The sequence below is a fragment of the Copidosoma floridanum genome, unplaced genomic scaffold (genome assembly GCF_036245765.1).
Source record: "Copidosoma floridanum isolate Cflo_tuat_1 unplaced genomic scaffold, Cflo_Japanese_pri ptg000017l, whole genome shotgun sequence".
Lineage (NCBI taxonomy): Eukaryota > Metazoa > Arthropoda > Insecta > Hymenoptera > Encyrtidae > Copidosoma > Copidosoma floridanum.
The window spans coordinates 12,261,576-12,282,346 of NW_028321894.1; the positions used below are offsets into that span (position 1 = coordinate 12,261,576).

The 20,771-nt window shown below is 32.9% G+C and overlaps 1 protein-coding gene across 1 annotated transcript in view; it reads right to left on the reverse strand.

Annotated features, from left to right (window-relative positions):
• The window catches only part of Nmdar1 (glutamate ionotropic receptor NMDA type subunit 1), a 1,366,481-nt gene that overhangs the window by 297,304 nt on the left and 1,048,406 nt on the right, over positions 1–20,771 (reverse strand). The window lies entirely within an intron of this gene.

Genomic DNA, 20,771 nt, shown 5'->3' on the forward strand with positions numbered 1-20,771 from the left:
AAAAACTGGTCTACATTTTCTTCTCTCTTTTTTTGTTAACAGATTTATCCATGTCTTTTGGTAAAATTTAATAATTATTTTTTATCCTTTTATTTCCTTCCAAAGCTATTCTCAAAGAAGGCAACGTAGTAACCTAAGCTGACTTATAAGCAAGGATGTCTAGTTCACACGTTGGCCATCGTTCGTGTAATGAGATTTGAAAGTGGTATGCTATACCTCTATTATTCTATTTTTTTAACGTTTACAATATCAAGGGCTCCCAAGTCTAAAAATTATTTAAACTGTAATGCGATCTATATTTGACAAGCGAACTCTGGGACCAGTGTCGTTGCCATACGATATTCTTTAGAAAATAGGCAGTACCCCAAAACCAAGACTATATATTTAAATGAAGACGGAAAATATATACGAAATCTTTTTCTCTCTCTATAACAAGACGATGCAGACTAACTCTAAGAACTTATGTACGTCTCGTCGTACCTGGCCATAGTGGGGACGATAAGTAGGCAACAGATTTTAAGCTATATAAGCCCATGACCTCCTTTATGAGCAGTCAGTCAGTCAAACTTATTTAATGATCAGGCCAGCTTTAATGTTTACCTAGAGCAGAAGACAAACGAGACACATGACCTGAACAACCCGATCCATACATATACGTGATCTGGAAAATCTGGTCCATTCGTTTCAACTGTGATGAGGCATTTTCTGGCTCTCATACGGCGAGAGCATCTGATACAGGGCCGTCCCGATCACCTCGTGCAGAGAAGTATTCTTGTACATTTTTCTATCACCCTTAATGCCACTTCGCACTACTCAGCACTGTTGATATTGTCCCTTGACCTGAAATTCTCATGCAAAAGGGGGATCAATGCAGCCAGCTAGTCAGGCACTAGCCGTTCCTAGGGAGAGGTAACAACTCGCAAAATTACTTAAAAATGCAAAGAAATAATTCCAATCGAAGTTCTTGTTTACTTTACCAACACACATCTATAAAATATATTGAGGTTGCCGATACCATCCAACGTGATGCAACGCTCTGTCCCCAACCCACATACACTTAAGCTAGTCCACAAAGGTCTCCACCCTGGTAATCCCGTCCTCCCGGAAGACTATCACAGACTACGCGGCTTTCTCTCTCTATCTCTCTCTCTTTCTATCCCAAAAAACCCTTACACAGACACACAACACTCTCTCCTCCCCTTGGTGACTTCCTTACTACGGCGGGTTTCAAACTCCTGGGCGCCTTCTTCATAAATCACTTGAATATTTTTTCCCTAGGCCTCAACCTCACAGTTCACTCACCCTCTCACACAACCCGGGTGTCACATACCACGCCCTAACGCTTCGCGACTTTACCTGTACACGGGCCATTTTTTCTTTTGTCCTGGATTTCTCCACCGCTGCTTCTCTCGCTATGTCCTATCCTTCTCTTGGGTCATACGGCGTCGTCAGATGATTTCGGGCCCTGGAGAAACTTCCTGAGAGGTGGATGGTGGGTTGAAAGCCAGGGTATGATGCGGTCTGGAAGTAGGTGGCTGAAAGTTGCGCTTACAAAGCGCACCTGTACGTATCTTGACTACTCGGGAGCTAGCGAAGAAGTGACCCACTACGGGTCCACTGGCTCGCATAGATTTTTGCTCATTGCATCGGTCTCACTCACTCTCATTCACACCGTCTAGTCTGCTGCTCATTCATTGTTAGCCCTAGCCTATTAACACCATTCGTCCTTAACTTTGTAGATTTCCCCGATACTTTACAACACTATACTTAAACGCTTATTACATCAACGTACTTCTTTAACGTTAAATATGATTCAATCCTGATTTTTCAGATTAACGTAAGTAGTTACAAGCGTCCTTCGTTACAAATCTGTTATTCAATATATCATATACAAATAAATTTTCGAAATTTTATAATTCGTCGTATCTCTTTGACTACATGCTTTATCTTTCTATGATCTTATCTTCTGGCTTCTTGGCAACCAGCATCCTTTAATACCTAGTCGCTGCCTCGTTTCCTCTTTTATGAAAGTGAGAATCAGACAAAACACACAATAGCATTAGAAAAAAAAGCGTTATCACATCTTGTAACGGACCCAAATTTTGATGCTCTGAGCTCTGAGGAGAAAAAGTGACTCCATCGCACAACTTAAATTGTATCCAGCTACTTGAATCTTGCCTTGAGAGCTACTTTTGCAACCCCTTCCTAGATAAAAAAAAGAAAGTAATATTTATATTCAAAGATAGTTTTGGCGCATTCCTAATACTTTTTCACGTTAAACCCACTATTGCGTTCCATTCAATCTGAATATTCGTGGCAAGACAAGTGACAAAAGAAAAAAACTAAATTAAAAAATTAAATTAAGTGTGATTGCTAATTTGTGTGCCAGTTGTTGTAAATGCCGACGACCAAGCAACTAAGTTTTATTTAATAAAAAATAAAATTAAGTATCGATGCTTAGTTGTACGTCAGTTGATGTAATTGCCTACGGCCAAGTGACTAGCCTTTATTTTAAATCAATCAAGTGACAATGCTATGTTGTGTGCCAGTCGGAGTTAATGCCAATGGTCAGGCAACTAGCTTTTATTTAAAAAATCAAGTATCAACGCTACGTTGTGTGCTAGTTGGTGCTAATACTGACGGCCAGGCAATGAGTTTTAATTTTAAAAACCCAACCTTTAACGCTTCACCTTGTGTTACTAGTAAAAAATGCTGGTGACCAGATGACTGTAGACTTCCTTAAAATGGTACCAGGTTGCAATTTCCGAATAAATGGCCGGTTACGTGCCATTGGTGTAAATGCCGATGGTAAAATAGCTAGCTAGCCTTTCCACAATTATTTACCTTGTTTTCATAATAAAGAAATATCTTGTTAACGTAAAAATTACTGCTACGCCATTTTCAACGTAACAGATGTAAAATACTTATTTATCAGCAAACACAAAACCGTTGTCCCATCCGATGAGACTTTGCCAAATTCTATAATGATTTTCATTGTTGTAGGTTGTGAAAGACAAGATAATGTGAAGGCTTTCTTCGGCAAAGGTAAACACAAAAATGTAGGCTGCTTTTGTCTTTGTCAGTTAAATGCTTAAGTACTTAAGCAACTTGTAAGGGATAACGTTAGTTTTTTGCTAATACTTTGTCAAGATAGAGTTAACTTGAGGCATGTGTATAATGATTAGATAAATTCAGACATCTCACACATAAAATTAAAGAATTTCTGATCTAACTGCTAAAATAACCATAAAAATATACTTGTTGTTATAAATGAGGATAGGAAAGAAAATAATGGTTTTACCACTACAAAAAAGATTCTGACAATTATTATGTACATTTAGGATAACCTAGTGAAATCAATACAGTCCGTTGTAGGACATTAGAGAATTATTATTATTATCACGTATCAACAAGAGAAGCACGTTCTGCGTCAGTTGGTAAGGGCACGAGAGACAGCCAAAGAAAAGTACAGACTGTTAATGCTTGAAAAAAATGAGGCTGAAAAAGTTCTCCGTAAAACTTTTAAATAATTTTCAGACCCTTTAATAAAAATTACTGTTAAAACAAGAAAGCAAAAAAACTGTAGTAATTCTGTTCGAGTCTGCCATTAGTAAAAAAGATGATGATGATACTAATTCACATAATATTGATTAGAATCAAGCTGCTGATTTTGTAAGAATCAATATAAATTACTCAAATAATTTTTTATTTACAAATACTTGATCAGAATCAGAAGAATTTATCAGATTTAAGGTATGGAGTACGAAAACAAAATGAGGTATACAAGCTTGGTGATTGACAATCAGTTTTTGAAAGCAATCGTATCAAGTTAAGTGATACAACCTATCTAATGAGTGCTAGATTAATAGAGCTACTCATGAAAAAATATCCTTAAGAATCTCTGATGACACAGAACAATTTTAAAAAATACTACACAATACTACAAACTTTAAATAATCGAAAAAAGGGTTTTTACAAAAGGAGCTGTATGAACCCATAATAGCAATAAGTTTACAAAATTGTTTCTCCAAAGTTTATTCTTATGGTTTGGAAAAAAGGTGAGAAGTTAGTTAATTGTTAACGCTTATGAATAGCTCAAAAGTTAGCAGGAAATACAAGTCATGACATTAACACTTTATTTATCATACACGAGCTTTGTAAGGAAAAAAATTGTATTTATATTGATCTCCGTTTATTAAATGGATATTTATTTAAAATGAGAAAATATAACTTTTAATTTAATGGGAAACTAACCACATAAACTTTTAATTTAGCCCCTCATTATGATAATTTGACTCCCCCTTGGCCACCTTTACAAGTTTTCTTCCCTTGGGCCGCCCCTAAGCCCTGCCGCAATCACTTCTTAAAATAAGGCAAAACTGCTTTTATTTTAATACAAAAAAACCAAATAAAGTTGATTACCCCCCATCAGCCTTACCTCACTGCGCATCTATTAGTTTTTACGCCTGCTGGCTCCCCCTCATTCTTTTTCCACGATTTTTTAACCTTCCGCAGCCCCCTAAACCTCCAATTCAATAAGGCAAAATTATTTTTATTTCAATATAAAATTAACACAATAAAATTTCTTATAACCATCCTTACCTCTAATCACTTAACGCCCCTTAATTTGTTCTTGTACCTGCTTGCCACCCCTCATTTTATTTTTACGCTGTTCTTTCTCTCCCTCAACCTCTATGACTGCCACTTAATTTATTCTTACGCCTGTTCGCTAACTCTCATTGTCTTTTTACGGTTTTTTTGCCCCTTCCTCAGCTTCTTCTTATGAGAAGTCAAAAATTTCTTTATTTTTACCCAAAATTTATCTGATAAAGTCTGGGTTCATGATTCCTCGTAATATTAATTAAATTTGGTACATTAGTATCTAGTTTTTTCACAGTGCTCATGACGCAAACAAGCAGGCCCGTTGATCTTTTTGTAGTAGTTATTGTGTAGATATGTGTATGGTACAATATACGTACGTGAAGTTCGTGAAGTTATGAAATTTTACATTATCGTAAAATAATAATAACAGTGAAGATCACGGCCAGTCATTTTTTTGTAAAACCATGAAAATGTGCCTTAAATAAAAATGGTATTTATTATAAAATATACAAATCAAAAGTACTCCATGAAAACTGATTTTAACATAAATAAAAATAGCAATTTGTTACAATTTCGCCTGTAAAATAAAATGAAATGACTAAAAAATTGTTTGAGGAAGTCAAACGCTCTGTAAAAAATTTTTGCATTACGTTACGTGTTTCTTAATTTTCTTGTTTGTATGATAATGATGAATATATTCTTATAAAATATATAAAAATTGTTAAATAACAAATACATCTATATGTGTATACATGTATATGTATATATTCGAATAGAGTGCTTTTCTCTAGTTACATCAAAAGCCAATTAACCCCCTTGAACCATGGAGTGACAGAGCTGCAGGAAATCAAAACGAACAATGACAAAGTCAATTTATACACGATTGAGAAATTTCATTTTAAAGAAAACTTTTTATCTCAGCGTTATTTTTATTTTCACTTTGCATGAAATTACTACCCTTAGTCAAGCATTTTGATAAGGCAACATGTGACTGACCTTGTCAAAACAATATTTAAAAAAAAATAGTCGTACCACATTAAACGTTTGATCTTATAATTTATTTGTAGTTATTGCAAAAGGTACAGTCAAGAAAAATTGCTTTCTATGTAGCATAAATGGTGATAATGGTTTATTTTCAGTATAAAAAGTGATTATGGCACGCAAACCAAATGCTAAATTTTTTTACCAAAGATTATTTCTGCTTAAGTATTCCATTTTAATAACTTCGTCATTTATAACCTTATGCTATTACATAAACTATCTGGTATACTCAAATTTCTTATTAACATAATGACTGCTCCATTTGTTAAATTGAGTTTTCAATGTGGTAGACCTCCTTCAACATTATTTAGTATTTCCATCAAAAAACTGATATAGATACTATCGTCAGATTAGTCTACTCCCTAAAATGTTGCTTTATTAATACTCTTATATGTCTTTTTTCCACCTTTCATCATATTTAAGACTTTAGTATTTCAAAAATGAAAGTAAAAGCTTACCCCTCATTTTCTTCTCATGTTTGTCTTGCCCAGCCCTTTAACTCTCCTTTGCCACTCTTTAATTTGTTCTTACGCCTGCTTACCTCTCCACCTCACTATCTTTTTACGATGTTTTTGAGCGATTTAAACATCTATTTTACAAAAAACATTTTCCCTTAAGTGATCTGTTTCTTTTTCCACAGTAAATATTCTTCAGTAAAGGTAAATTTCACAATTTATAATATTTGTTTTGCATTACAAGAATTTGAGTTACATGCAGAATAGCCAAATTTTTTTGTTAAAAAATGATATATTCTGTAAAATGAATTTTAATTTTATACCGAATAATTCAACCAAATAAATTATTTGAACGTATGGACCATGCAAAAAATTGGCTTAATTAATAAGACAAGGTAGTGGTAGTAGCTTCTTTAAATATATTGTTAATTGGATGTCATACATTACTAATTCCATTGGTACAGCAGTATCTTTAATTATTTTTTGTGAACGATTTTATTGTACACTCTTAAATCATTTAATAATGTCACACCGTTTACTTTAGCAAATATTAATTTTAAACAGAAATGTTTGTTTACTTTTAAAAAAAGAATATTAAATTATTTTATATCAGTGTTTAATACAATTTATGAATGTAATGTAATGTCCAAAATTAATCCATGTCTTCTCGGGATTAGCGTGGGGCGCACAGGGAGCGAAGCCCACTAGTGTGTGCTTGTGTGTGTAAGTGTGTGTGTGTGTAAGTGTGTGTGTGTGTGTGTGCGTGTGTGTGTGTGCGCGCGCGTATATTTAGTCAAAAATTGGGTAGGACCAAAGACAGTAGCCAAGGTTCTTCTCGTATTGAATAAAAATTTACCGCAGAAGAACAGTATGACTTAGATAATAAGAGACTGTGGAATACTTAAACATTGCAACAGTTTTAAGATGCAGTAAATCATGCTCACCTAATCAAAGTTATGAAAAGGCTTTATTAAAAATGTATAGATTTTGAATTTTTATTTACACGCTAGTGTATACAAACGCATGAACACATGCAACAGCTCTCGCGCGAGTATATGTATTCAAACTCTGTCTCTCTCTTAATATAAAAGTCCTCGAGAGTGTCATCTATCTGTATGTTAAAGTGTGTGTATATATATATATATATATATATATATATCTTGCTCTAATATGATGAAGGCGATAGTTTGTGTGTGTGTATGTTTGTTACCTTGTCACGGTTAAATGGCTTAAGTTCAAGAACGTCGTATTCGTAGAAGTTCTGCAGTAAAACTGTTATATACAGAAAAAAACTTTTTCATGCTAACCCTTTTTTGATTTTTAAGTTACCTCTTTTTTGAAGAACTTATCAAATCACAATAATCTCTTACCAAGCCATCAATATGCTCTCATTCGTTGGTGTATGATAGAAACGTACTTACTGTCCGTTATGAAAGTCTTAGTGTACATTAATTATACATTTTTTTTCACGTGAATATTAATGATAAATCTTATTATCCGAGATTTCAACTGACTCGCAAACGTACAACTTAAATGTCATCCATTTTTGTACATCACGAGAAACAAAATAACATATAGTTTGTATCAATTTCTTGGCAGGGGTTTTAATATCTTTTTGTAACGTTGTAACAGTTAATAATCTGTGTATCATGTTGAATGAAAAACTGCTGCCAATTTATCAGGACCATTTTTCTATTGACAAACATAGTATTAAAAATAATATTATAACCATATCAAACATTAACATATGTATTAGAGGAGCTACCATACAATTGAGTGAATGCAACAATTAAATTTTTTATTATAATTCCTATTACATTACGTAATAACTATTATTATAGCAGCCTTACAAAAATTACTACATATTATAATGAACATGACTATGTTAGTATAGTAAAGTTCGTTATGTTAACAATTTTGTTGTGTTACGGACGCATTAATCGCGCTTTGCGTGCTCATGTATAGTAACATTTTTTTTTTAATGATTTATACTCAAATAACAGTTTTATTTACCTTAGGTACTACATGGCGTTTACTATTATGTAATGAAACCTCTTTTAATCCTTTACTTTTGTCTGGTAACGTAGAAATCATTAACTTAGTTAACATACAATGAGGTTAATCTTAATCAGATAAATAGATCTGTAACATTACGTTTTTGACATAACCTTAAAAAATCAATTTATTCGTTGTTTATATTTCAAGGTTAAAAAATTTTTTATCCAGGATATTTCATTACATCGACAATAGCACTTGGGGCAATTATATAATAGAGTCTATTTAATTGAATCCAGACATACTTACAACATAACCTTGAAAAATACTACTTTGTGTCTTCAGCTATAAAATACATGTAAAATGACAATTCTCATTATTTTTCAATAAGAAGGTAAGATATGACATTTTTTGAGGTTATGGACTTGCTGAAGTTTCATAGACTCTACAAATCTGTTTCAGTGACCCCTAAACAGTCCTATTAATGTAAATACGTATTCCGTATGAAAAAACGTTTTACCTTGAAATGTCAGGGACCAATATCATGATAATTAATAATTCAGATAATGTCGAAAATGGGGATGGGGATACAAGGACATCGAATTCAGTTCCTGCAACCGCAAAATGACTTAATACGAGTAGTTTTATGCTGACCTCTGAGACATTATTTTTAGTGCCTTTGTTATAATACAAACAAAGGGTCTTAAGAGTAATCTCGTGTGATATCTAATTTAGATTCATGAAGCATACATTTAAATATTTAATTAAAAAATATACCAGAGCACTGTATTTACCAAATTACAATTTTTATATCCATAATCATGAAATAGTCTCTTAGATTTTCATAATTATTTAATAAACGTGGTTAGTATTTTATAGTAATTACAAAAGCAAAGAGTAAAAATTCAATATATTTTGGTACGGCTGGCTGATCGTGGTCGCTGGTCTTCTTTTTCTTCACTCTTGATTCTCTCTCTCTTAACTACCGAAATCGCAAAAAACTGGGAAGCTCTGGTTCGTTCAAATGCTACTACAGAAGTCATAGGTTAGGCCCACTAATTAGTGCAGCCTTTCGCGTTACCATACTATATCTCCGTACATAGGTATATTGACAGTCATACTAGCTACTCCTGTTCCTACATATATACTCCCACTCATACATATACAGTTGGACGTGGCGCTGCTTACAACAATAGACGACGGTACTTTTGGTATATATTTGCGGCGCGGCAATTACAAGCATATATACAGATGTGGCGAGGTACTACAAATCCTTATTTACTAAGTACATGTGTGTGTGTTTTCGTACGCCATAACTCTTGATGCGTGTGTTTCCGCAACTCTCTTGTCTTTTTTTTTCTCCTTGGCACTACTCTTGTATCCGATTACTCTTACGTAGCACATGAAATACACACGCACAGCATAGGACTTAAAGGGGACGAACCCGGCCCTTTATTAGCTTTTTGTAAATAAATGATTTTTTCACCTTAATAAAGAGTTTTGGTGCTTTATAGGGTCAGAAAAAAATGACTCCGTCATAATCCTGAGGATTCAACGTGGAACAAATAGATTGAAGATGTTAACATTAGATTGCATACACAAGATATTATTGGGATATAATATGGGTCACTGAAGGGGATAAGAAGTTCAACATGGCGTGGAAGAGTAAACGCATACACACGCACAGCATAGGACTTGAAGGCTATTTTTCCTCCGTGTTAAAATTTTTGATGACAATGAGGCCCGTGCATTTTTCTAAACTATATTCACATCAGGAAGCAGCTCCCGATGCACTTTTTTTATACTCTAGAGCTATGTAACTCACGAAAATCCAAATTAAAATACGTAGCTGCTAATAACTTTCCCACGTGTACATACATCTACAGCAGTGCTCGTATGCATATAGGTACAGCACTCTATCAAACACGGAGGAAAAATAGCCTTTAAGTCCTATGCTGTGCGTGTGTATGCGTTAACTCTTCCACGCCATGTTGAACTTCTTATCCCTTCCAGTGGCCCATATTATATTCCAATAGATGAGAGCACAGGAGAGAATGACGATATAAAAAATTTCCGTATAAATTGTAAGTCTTTCTTAATTGAACTATGCAAAGATTTGAAAAAAAGGTTTGATTTGATGATTACAAGAAACATTTAAAATGCTTTAATCCAGACAATTCTGTAAATAAATTGTGTTTGTAACAGTATCCAGATTTGAATAAGGTGTTTCCTGTATTTAACTGCATTCTTTTCAATACAAATAACAATCTCGCAAACATGATTAATGAAGAGTGGGTGGCATTGAAAAATGACTCATTCCCAGATGATTTCAAAAACATTAACCAAAGCACAAGAAAATTTTCGTTCACGATCAGAAAATTAAGAGATGAAAAAACAAGCAACTATTTGTTAAAAAATACTTCTGATTTTGCAATGCAAATATTATGCTTACCGAATTCTTATGCAGCTCCTGAGCAAACGTGGAGTAAACTGAATTTAGAAAAAAGTTGAACAAGAGATCAGTTGTCTCTTAAGACCACACAGTTAATAACGTTGGCTGCTAAGTATATCAAAGATAAAGGAGGGATACTTAAATCTGAACCCACGAAATGGATGTTGAAACAAATAACTACCTGTTTACGTGGAAAGAACAAAAAAGATTCTGCAGCAACAATTGAAGAGGATGCTGCAGAACTCTAATATTATGAATTTATGGAGTCACTGGCTAGTCACGCGATTGATGATGGTTTACTATAGAGAAATAAATATCGCATTTCTTGAAACGAAGCATGTTGTAAAAGCCGTACTTTATGTCATGAAGATAACAATGATGCGATGCATAAAGAGTTTGACATCGGCTAATCCACCGAGAGCGATAGTGTTTTAAATAATTTCAGTTTTCTGACGTTGATGATACCTCTGTCGGATTTGAGGAAGTAGTTGGAAGTAGAGCTTCCTGTTTATATTTAGAAGAAATACGTGATAATGTAAATTTCATTAATAATGCACTTAACAATAGACGAAATTCAAATGTAAATGAGGAAACAGAAACTTATTCTGGACTATAAATGGATACAAGTGCTGCTGAACAGCAACAAATTGCTTGCAGTGACAACTCACCAGAAATTTAAAAAATTGCAAGTGAAAAGTGCAAAAAGAAAGCGATCAAAAATCGTGTCACAAAAGAAACGTATAACAGATGATAGCATAGAAAAAAAAAAAACATCGAAGAAGACCTTGGGCTATTTTAATTGCAGATAGCTGAGTTTGACTATTAATATTCCAAAGCTGTCAAAAATAGAGTTTTTGGTGGTAATACTGGTATGGATAAATAAATTCTACCAATAAACAATATTCTCACCAACGGTGTACAAAGTAATTAAGAGTAGTACAAGGACACAGAGTACCCATGTACGGTAAGATTATACAAGAGTACAAAGAAACATTAATTTTGTGATTACAGATCCGTGCCTGCTGATGGACACAGATCAACAATGTATACGCAAAGGTGGTAGCTTAGATTATCGTCAACAAACTATGACTGTTTACTGAAAACAGGTAACCCTGGGTTTATAACTGGTAATGTCATTGACGCTTTCAGCACTAAAAAAAAAATTTTTCGAATAACATAGTTTTTGTCACAATTGAATTAACTTACGCATTATTAGTGCGGTTTCAAAATATAAAGCCCATCACTGATTTTTTGTTACATCACTTACGAAGTGATTTTGACAGACTCGTGCTTATGCCATATGAGTACAAACAACATTAGTTTCTGTACATCATTGATATGAAAATAAAAACCCTACAACATGTTGATCCCTGCAGAAATATCAAAAATATTTATACAAATTTGACCATGTGCTATAATAATTTTATGGAATTTATACACCGTTCAAGAAGTATTTAGGCAAAAAATTAATTTAATATTGTACCATGCAGTTCCAAAATTTAGAGAGTGTTGACACAAAGACGGCCTCTTCAAAAAGATGGATTTAACTGTGGTGCTTTCATAATGTATATTATGAACTGTGTTGGCCATGATGAGCCTATGCTCAAATGTTTTGATCTAATTATGTGCAGAACTTACGCAGCACAGTTACTTTTCCAAAAATCTAAAAATGTGAGTAACATTTGCATATTCTGTTTTTCACCACCAAGTCTTACACATAAAAGACATCAACAGTGTCAAAGGATTCAGCATCTGCCCTGTACAAATGACTATAAATTACTTAACGGCTCTCCTATTTGTGTCTTTTGTGCACATTCAATACAAGAGAGAGCCTTACATTTGTAAATATTCTCGTATCATCAATCTTTTTAGTTCCTGCTGGTTGTTTATATACGGGCCGCGTTCGCAGTGGTGCATTCTCCAACTCTCACCAAGACAGTTCTTGTAAACGTCATCACTGATTTGTTTGTCATGAAAGTTTTTAATTCGAATACCGATATTATTTATGTCAATGGCATGATTTTACCTAAAATACAAGAATATTACAATGTTCACCAATCAGGTACCCGTTTCTGCGTTTTCATTTTATTATATGTAATAAAAATCTCATAAAAGGGACATATCATAAAATAAGTTCTTCAGAAGCAAGATACACTACACGATGAAACGAAGTCCCGATGTTTTATTTTCATGGCATGATCGTAGTCCAATATTGTGAAACGGAAAATAATACACCGAAAAATCAAGGCAACTTGCTTTCTTCGCAATTTGACGTCGAAGTTGAGGTAGAGCCACAAAACGCATACTATTAAACTTAATATCCCGGTTTCAACATTGTCAGATTAATTCCTTCCTCCTTATCGAAGATATCCTGCCGTAGGCCTAAAGTAATGGTACCTATACTTATATATTTCAGAAATCATAGTAAGCCAATACAATGCGTATGAGTTGTATGGGAAAAATAGTTTAAGCTATTACTTATTCGATGTACGTGAACAAGGGTTTAAAACGACATTGCCCATAGTGACAAAACTTAATAATAAATAAGTAATTACATTGTACAAGGCGTTTTCATAACGATTCGTTTGTAAGTACCACCATAACTGTTAGCCAGATCCATTGTGAGATAACACGAAAAGTAGTTAAAATTAATGTATAATTGAACTTACACTTAGAGGCATTATATTACGACTTATCAATATCCATAACATTAATATTAATTAGTCTTAGAAATCATGTACTTAAGGACTTCCATTACAGTTAGAGGAGTTATCATTGAGGTCAGTGAGGGGAAAGAGACCATGCGGTAGTGTACAGAAGCTCACCTATACGTATGCGTCTTACACTGCTCATTTTATTTTATTAATTATTGCATCCTTTTGAATATCAAACGTTATGTTAAATTTATGGGATTGCGTCAGACAAAAAAATAGGGTACATTATACAACTCATTTTACTAAAAATTCATGTGATTCCTCTGTGAGTTTAAATGTTAAATCGATTTTTTTTTAAATTAATTAATACTTAAATGACAGTATAGTGGAATAATTTAACTTGTGGAATAAAAAATTTTGAAGTCATAATCAATGTCAGTCTCAGTTTTCAAGAAATCTATTAAAAAACATTACTTGTCACGAACGTCCTTAATTATATTAACAATACGACTCCAAGTATATCATCTCCACAATGAACAATGAATCTAAAAATCTGTCAGAAACATGTAAAATATTATTCCTTTATCAGATGGTACTGGTTAGGGTACAAGTTCGTTACGTACAACAATTATTCTTATTAAAAATTAGACCTGCCAGTAATACTGAGCTAAATCGTACTACTTATGTCTAATAACCGTTGTACTCATGTTTACAGACTTACATTTACCTGTTATACGGCTTTTATCAGGTGTTTTTTCTAAAATTAAACATCATTTATAGCAACACTATATTCACTTTCACTGAAAGTAATTTCCAAATATTTCTACAGCCTCCATCTGATTGAGGTATAGTGAGAATCATTATTAACTTCTTGCATGTGTTATACATTCATCATACTGCTCCGTCATGCAGTTGTAAGAGTTATTTATCGATCAACACAGAAAGTTATTGTGAATATCCTAAGCATTCGTATTAAATAAAGGATATCTGCAGTTTTAATAAAAATAAATAATCATTATAATAAATAATATTCTTTATTAAACTTCGTTGGCTATTATAGACGTTAAATATTAAAGACGCCCAACACAATAAAGGTTTTAAGAACTTAACATGCAGAAGTTACATCAGGACTAAAATACACAAAAATGCTGTGGACAGAATATTTTTCATTTATTCAATAATCAATTACATGTTTGATATTTTAATACATGTATTATTCGGACTAATGAGGTCCATTCAAACTGTAAAAATTTTAGTTCATTGTAGGTTGATTGTATTTAACACTAATAATGTACTTTCACATTGACTACTTTTTACGTAAGGGCTGGGGCGTAATACTCTTGGCGATCGCGTTTGCGACTGGTAAACGGAGGTTTTTATTGTTAATGTGCCACAGTGAAAATAATTTTTGTAAATAAGTGATAAGAGCTGATAATAATTAAAAATACCGTCACAATTTAAGACTAATAATGAATTAGATTATATGTTATTGTTAACTATTAGTTAGTATTCCTTTTTTTTTCTCTAACATCGTTTATGATAAAACTGAAAAAAAATACTAACTATACTTTTTCAAGAATCGTTTGCAATACTCGTGATTAGTTGTATATAGTACTAATAAAAGTAACGAGGAGGTGTAATTTTTCTGGTTTCAAACTGTTTTTGAATACTGAAAAATAATTTATCGTTATTTTAGGACAAAATGTTACCGTGTTTTCAAAGAAATGGTAATAATAAATAATAGTTTATATTAATTAACAATGAATGACAAATGTTATTGTAGTCCTAAATATGTACTTTAGAATTTGTTTTCATTCGCTATATGAGGTCTTTTTTTATTTTTTCTATCGATAATTATTAACAAATAAAGAAATGATATTATTTTCACTTGCGCGAATCTAACATTACACAAAAACGTTTCACCATTGTAATATAACGTATAGCAATTGAAGCATATATTTGCATAGAAGTGGTGCTTCCTACAAACCACTTCAATAATAGTTTTGACTGTTAGAAGTAAATTGTAACGCTAGTGAAATCGTTCGCGATCAAAATAAAACTGTCAACGTGTTGGAGATTAAGTAGGAGTATATTGCGTGCATAGAAAACATTTTGATAGTTTTTACGTATTGTGAATAACATATTTTAAAAATAATGTAAAAATTGGCTTTCTATTTAATGCTAAGCATATTTACAACATGTTTGTTTCTGTACAAAAAAACAGTAATTTATAAGTGTACACAAAAACGTATTTATGTATAGACCTTCCGAGGTATGTAGCATTTGTAATTTTAAGATGTTGTTTGTAAAGTAGTCGTAAGTTAGTATTAATAGTTGAAGCGGGCACGTTCATCTTTTAGTGTTACATTTAAAACATCTTTTGCACATTTTTTGAGGGAATAAGGAACACTAATTAAAGGGTGTTATACAAAAGTCGTTTTATAAAAATTCTTTCCTTTGCATCATTTGCCCATAAAAAGACGCAGATTACGCAAGGAAGTATTCATTACCGATAATACTGTTACGTTGGAGTAACGTATGGGGTTTGACCTAAGTCTTCGCTTGTTGCTCAGGATTTCTTTCACTTAAGTCTTCTGTTCGGGTGGTCAGATGAATGAAAATAGGCCGCCATGTGAGGTGGTAAGGGACGTTTAAAATTTTTAAAATATAAGTATCATAATAATCAACTAACACAAACTAATACAAATTTATCTAGATGTTATGGGTTGCCGAAAATACATAAACCTTCTCTTTCATTTAGACCTATTATTTCATCAATTAATTCTCCTACACACACACTCTCCTCAACCCTCTATAATTTCCTGTCAAAAGTTTTTGAAAAACCTTTTTCACATTTAAATAATAGCGTTGAACTTATAAAATAATTTATAAATCTTAAGATACCAGTAAATCATATTTTTGTTTCTTCAGACTTTATTTCTCTATTTACCAACATTTCGTTAGAATCAGTCATAAATAGTTTGGAAAAAAGATGCGAATCTACAGATTATCGAAAATTCCCTATCATAAAATCATAGAATGTACAAACTTTTCATTCAACAATGTTAACTTCACTTTTAATAAAAAATTTTGAAACAGATTTTTAGCAGCCCAATAGGTTCTCCTGTCTCTCCACTATTTGCTGATTTAGTTTTAGAAGATCTTGAGATGGAAGCCCTGCGCTTGTTGAAAGAAAATTATAATTGCGTTCCTTTCATATATAAAAGATACGTCTATGACACTCTCATATTTGTACACAAAGATCAGGCTATTTTTACAGATTTTTAATGACAACAAGACAATCACTTGAAATTTACTTGCGAAGTAGAGAAAAACAATTGTATAAATTTCTTAGACATTAAAATTACACATAAAAACTTGAAAATAATCACTAATTGGTATGTTAAGCCAATTTCATCCAACAGAATAGTAAATTTTTATTCTAACCATCCCTGATCGTTAAAAGTCAATGCTGTATACGGTTTAATTGATCGAGCCATTCTTTTATCTGATAAATCCTTCCACAGGAATAATATTTTCATGGCTAACGGGATTTTACACGATAATGACTATACTGATCTTTTTATACAAAAATACATCAAGAAAAGACTTCACCAAATAATAAATACTAATAATAATAATAACTTCTTACTAAATGACAATCTGAGTGCTAAAATAAAAATTTCTATCCCTTACAACCGATTATTTTTCAAATTTTGTTCAAAAACTTTAAAAAAATTAAATATAAAATTTTACCCTACTATTTAAAACAAATTGGACAGTGTTATTATTCTTGGAAAGGACAAAATTTATAAGCTCGATCAAACCAATGTCATGTATCATTTCTCTTGCGATTCTTGCCCTGCAGCATACGTAGGTGAGACAAAGATAGAATTAAAAAAACAGCTAAACGAACACAAAAGTACAAAGAAAAATAAGATTGTTGTCGCTTTATAAAAGAATTCAGCCATAACTTTAATTTTTCTTAAACCAAAATACTAGATCATGAACAGAATAGACAAAGAAGATTAATATCAGAAATACTACATGTACACTTGACCAAGCAAACAATAAATAAAAAAGAGGATACCTTATTTCTCAATAACATATATAAAGTTCTTATCAGTAATCTCTTCTAAATACGTACACACGTTATCTTTATTTGCAAGAAACGTACATTTATTGTTTCTATGTATATACAGAAATACATACATGTTCGACACTACGTTATTCGTTTAAGCTGACCAACAGTCTGTAACGATTATTTTAACGATATAGATGTGAGTATCTATTATGAATATTTAGAAACAGTGGCCCTACAATGTAATTTACAAAAATTTTTGTGTTCTACGACTTCCCTTTCTTCGAGTATAACCCCGGTTAATTTGTGGTGGTAACAATCGGCTAAGAATATTATCTGTACCGAGAAAACTCTAAAATTAGGAACCAACATACAAACAATGATTGTGTTTATATGTCGGAGGGCGGGTTCGTGGCCCTGTGTAAAAGAGCGAAATTGCTCAAATTGCCGATTATATACAATACTTAAAAATATTTATTATCAAGTTTCAAAATTTATCTGTTGAATAATCAATTAATTCCTGCACCATATACAGCAATTGTTTATTGATTATTACTTTATTGAATTCTCCTGAATATTTCCTTAATTTAATTAATTTAATAATTTAATATCTTTTTCAACTTATTCAATATTTTTCTAATCTAATTTCTTTTTTATTTCATTCCTGTCCCTTTTTGGGGTTCAGATAATATTCTCAGTTTATTAAACGATTTCAAATCTTAACAGCTATTTTTCTAGTTTTTATCTTAAACTATAAAAAGGAACTCGCAATCTTATGTGGAGGGGAAGGTTTGCTTAAATAAGTACAATCAATTTATTTTTAATTATCTTATATTTATTCAATCATATGATTCTAAGGAAATTATATCTTAAATTTTTACATGTATTAATTGTATTTGAGTGATCGCAATTTTTTACGTTAATAATAAAAAACAATATATAACATACTCGACAATTCACTTAAAATTTATCCGCCTTTTAATAGAAAATTTTACAAAAATGACACTTTGAATTTTCCCTCTTTAGTATCTCTGCTTGAACACGTTAGGTTAGACTAATGCGAAATTTTATGACAACCGCGGAAAGTTAGTGTTAGGTCACTACCTATCCGACCAAGTCACGTAAGGTTAGGTCGTTCTCAGGGCCCTTGGGTGTCTTGAGCACTGCTCAAGTCATCAACCCAGGAACTTCGCCTAAGAACGTGGTCGCTAACCCTAGTGCCTCGACTACTTGGGGATGCGTCGTCTCCACGCTTAAAGCGGTCGAGCACCGAAAGTCCAAGTAGGTACCGGTTAGTGAAAGTGTTACCTTGGTGATGGTGTGCACACCTACTTTTTAGCTATCGGCCTTCGTACTTCGTCTCTTTCTCTCTTCGTCTCTTTCTCTCCCTTCGTGCTCGTCGCGGTATTGTACCGGTGCACGGAAAAGTTCCAGGTCTGGGTGAGCAACGGATATACCGCGTCCCAGGTTCGCTGGAAGATGAACTCATTTCATTGCGCAATGGTGCTTTTTATGCTAACGTTATTTCCTTTTGAGTAGCAGGTTTTCCCTTCTTTGGGTGAATGCGCTCTAGCGTTTTCTTAACGTACTAGACGCACATTCCCCGCGCGCGGCGTTCAAATTTGAATTTTCAAATAGGAATTTTTTATAAAATGAAATATATGTATATATAGAAAAAATGTGTACTATTGAATTGTTTATTAGACGGATTTTTTATTACAAGAAAATATAATAAATAAAAGAATATAAATATAAATGTAAAGCGTGTATTATAAATTCTAGGTAATAGAGGTGCCCCCTTGCATCTGGCCCCTCTAATTTGTGAAAATAAAAAAAAATTTTTCTTTGAACAAATTAGGTTTGAGGAATAAGTTTTGTTAGTTATTATCAACATCATTTCCTTTTAGATGTCTCATTTTTTTAACCAGCAGGAACTTTTTCTTTAGAGGTAATGGGCTCCTTTCCGAGGCATGTTTGCAAAAGAATTTTCTTTCTATGGTTACATAATTTATACAGGATTGTCCCTTTTAGTTTATACCGATTATATTCCTGTCCATTTATTATGTTTTGTTTGGTTATGTGCCATTTTTCATCGTTTGATCGTACGTTAGATGTCGATTTTCGATTGTTCAGGTATATTATCGTTTGGTTTTTTTGCCAATATTTTTAATGTATTGAAATCCTCGGTACTTCTTCGGTCCTTTTGATTGATGTGTCGGTTTAACGAAATGGCTACCACGGTTTTACTCCTCTTGATTGATGATGTCTTAAAACTGTAATCCAATATATACGAAGGAAATTGGTGTAATATCGAAACGATTGCTAATACTTTGATCTCTGTGGTAGAATAAATTTTCTCTGCCCCCTGTATTGATCTATTTGCAACGTATATTCCTCTTTCATTACCATCGAATGAGATGGCTCTGAGTGCGATTTTACTGGTATTTATTTTTACTTCAGCCTTGGATTGTTTCTTAGCTTCAAGAAAAATTTTACCAATAAATCTACATGTTGGAAACTTAATTACCGGAAGAGTAGGGAAAATTTTTCGTGCGTCGTTATATTTCTCATAAATGTATTCAAATGTACTTGGTAATTTACTCCCCGTATCTATTAATGCCTCCAGCTTAACCCTTTTGATTTCAAAATTTATTTCCGGGCATACAAGAGCTTTATTGGTCAACAGATTTTCGCTGTGTGGTTCTTCTAGTAGTGTAGTGTCTGTCTTAAATCTTCGAATACTGTATGTATTTCTGGTTTGACTACTGAACAACTTTATATTTGATTTTTATGGCAAATTGAGTAGGAATGGCATGCATTTGTAACAATATTAGACTTATTCTCCTCAGTCACTTTTTTTTCAAGCTGGTTATCAAATGGAACCAAAACTGTATATGTACGAGGTATCAAACATTCTTGAGCCTTGATAAGTAGATTCCCTTGATTATTGTTAATTTTCGACATTATTTTTAAATTTTTATTTCCATGTGGTAGCGTGGTATTGTGTAAAGTGTTTATGTTATTTTTTTGTTCGGGCTTGGATTCATAATTTTTTAATATACTTGTCTTTGTAATGCCCCCTCTGATCGTTGTATCCCATGAAGTATAGGTTTGATAATCTTTAGGGGTTTGGGATACAACGTCTATTCGTTTTCCTGATTTGGGATCTCTTCAATTAAATTTATTTGAGTTCCCTGGGTCCCTCGATTGTATGAGCTACTTTGTGGTCTTTCTACGTATGGTCGATTGGAACTATTATTGTCGTTGTTAGTTTGTTGGCCTGAGTTCGTATTTCGGTTTATGGTGGTATTACTTGTATTGTTACCGCGGTCACGCCAATTGCTATTGGGTGGGTTTGGTGTTGAGGCTCGGAAGTTGCTATGATTCCGCGTAGGGCTTGAGTTTATTTGTCTCCCGGAATCTATGTATGAATTTTCTCGAATCGAAATTGAGCTATTTAACGCGCCTACTGCATCCATAGAATCTAAGAG